Raw genomic sequence first — 2,735 nt, forward strand, 5'->3', positions numbered from 1 at the left:
CAATAAGCATTCTTCCATATTCAACTCATTGGCCAGCATGTAAACCACAAGCTCCTGAAAGTCTCTTGCTCTTCTTCTTCTTCCCAAATAAATTTCTTCACTACCAGTTTGCACGTCCTTGTATTCAGTACTTTTTATACTCCATTAGAGCACCTAGATGGATCTCAGAAGGCATAGGTCAAGTCGCAGTTAGATCATACATTTCTTTCGCACAAAAACTTGAATTGCAATGCCAAGTGATGGGCTAACATCACAATAACAGCAATTTATTCCTCTTTTGATAAAAAGCAGCCTATTCTCGGTGTTAGATAAAGACCAGGGGCAATGCAAACCAACCATTTATCCTAGAACTGAGTAGTATAGCTGGTATGAATTTCATATTCAAACTCTTGTTGGAAAATACTTGTGCAGTAAGAAATCAAAAGCATTTAGGAGTAATTTGAAATTGCTGTGAGGATGGCTTTAGTGTAATTAGTTTTGTTTTGTTTGTCCCACACAGCAGTGCCTTTGTTTCTCTAAAAGCATGTACAAGGAAATCTTCATAATCAACAAAGCAGCGTGGAAAATAGTGCAATATTAAAATTTGCAAACCTTTTATTTTATTTTTGAATGTCTGCTGTACAATAATCTAATAAAGATTGTTAGTTGCCAAAAATAGAGACAACATCATCTGAAAATTGCAGTTTTAGCTCTAAGAAGAAAACAGTTTTACTCAAATTCGTAGCTGATAATTGCTTTTTATTTCTTTAGTGTCTGTCGTTTGAGTTGAAGGCTTTGCACAGGTGCTGCCATCCCTAAAGTGTGTAATTGATGGCTTGTTTACCAAAGATGCATTTAGGTTTCATCCTGCAAAGTCATATTGGAGCTCCACAGGCAGTAAAGTTACTCATCTACATAAGTGCTTGCAGGTTTGGTCTATGTACACATTTTTAGAGGTACATAAACACGTTCTCTTTTTGATTTTTTTTTGTTTTAAAATGGGTGTTGAAAAGTCACAGATACAGGATTTACCTGAGGCACTAAGAGTGTTCTCTTTTAGGTGCATCTCTGAGTCCCTTGCATTATTAGGTATTTGAATTGTTTCTGAGCACTTAAATTTTAATAAAAATACAGTGTTTATTAATACATCAAATATCTTTGCTAAGGAAATGTTAGTCACTTTGTCAAATCATGCTTATAAAATATATCAGAGCCTTTTATGTCATGTGTTTTAACTAGTCTCTGATAGTTGGTATATTTTTAATGATACAATTTACAGTGTTCTGTAACAGAATATTGCACTTAATTACTTTGTGTTTGCAAAGCATTTGAAGTTGAATGACACCGTGCAAGAGCTATGCTGGCTTGAGAATGGAAATGTTAGGCTGATACAAGTTTTCCTTCACATATTTTGGTAATTCTTACAGCAATGCTGTGTCTTCTTTCTCAGAATAAAATGGCAGAGAGGAATGGTATTCTTGTGGAGATCCATTCCTTGGGCACAGCTCTCATGCACCTGACAGTTAGTTGTGTAATCTTCAGGATATGAAAGATCAAGAAGAAAGTATTCTATTTCCTGCTGTGAGATATGGCAACACCTTGCTTAAAAATTGTAAACTAGTCCCAACTGATAGCATTCTGGAACAGTGGGAAAAATCTTTCCATTTAGGAAATAAATTAGATTTGAAACAAAAAATATCTTAAGAATGTGAGATGAGACAGGAGAACTTGCGATCCCAGGTACCAGTCCAGCTTCAAAATCCTTATTAGACAAGTCATTCATGTTTTGCCTGTGACTTTAATGGCTATATGCTTGCACAAGGAGGAAAGCTGGATTAAAATTTTCCCCCCCCACAAAAAGCATCTTTATATCTTGAGCCTGGCTGCAAACGGTCTATCAAGTGTTACATCTCCATTACAACTCTCCTTCGCTGTTCCCTGAACAAAAGAGGATGCAGTGGGTGGAGCTTTTGATACTCCTCTTGATATGGCAGGTGGCACAGCTGATATGGTGGGGGAAGAGGAAAAAGGCAGCAACACATGAAAGTCAAACAGCACACTGTTTTATTACCCACTCTCTCTAATGCAAGAGGGGGATAACCAAGTCCTTGTTTTTTCACAGGAGAAATTATAAAATGCAGTTTAGCCTGGATTTTAATGTGGTTTTTTTTTCCAGTGTGTGGGTTTCTTCTTTTTTAAGGCACGGATTTTTAACAGTGATGTCAAACTGCAAATTCCTTTTACTCTTTTGAAATGTTTTGAGAAACTGGAAGAAAGTGCTAGGACAGCGTGCACTGGTGGTTATGTCTAGAATGTTTTCTGCACAGCCTGGTCATCCCATGTTGTTTCCTCAGAAGGAGGCAATTTTTTTTGCTTTCTATCTTTTTATTTGCTTTTTATATTGCCTATAGCAATTTAGAAATCAGGCAATGCACTCCAGAACTGACCCCAGATTTTCTGAGACCCACTGCTGCATCTCCTCTCCAAGATCCATCTCCCTCTCTAACCTATGGACTCTGTTCCAACAGCTGAATGTAACAAACCTAACTTTTCTTTCCTATTTTTAAAGGGTCTAGCCTATTACAACTCCTTGCTTAGTCAGCAGCTGGCTTGCTGCCAAAAAGTCCAGCATATTGTTGTGGCTGGGTAAGAGCTGGGTATTTTCCATGGCTGTCCAACAGCGGCACTGGATCTTCATTGTCTTCTTGTGTGTAAAGTGTGTGGAAAGTAGAGGGAAGATGCACGAAGCGTTAGTC

This window comes from Geospiza fortis, unplaced genomic scaffold (assembly GCF_000277835.1).
Source record: "Geospiza fortis unplaced genomic scaffold, GeoFor_1.0 scaffold41, whole genome shotgun sequence".
Lineage (NCBI taxonomy): Eukaryota > Metazoa > Chordata > Aves > Passeriformes > Thraupidae > Geospiza > Geospiza fortis.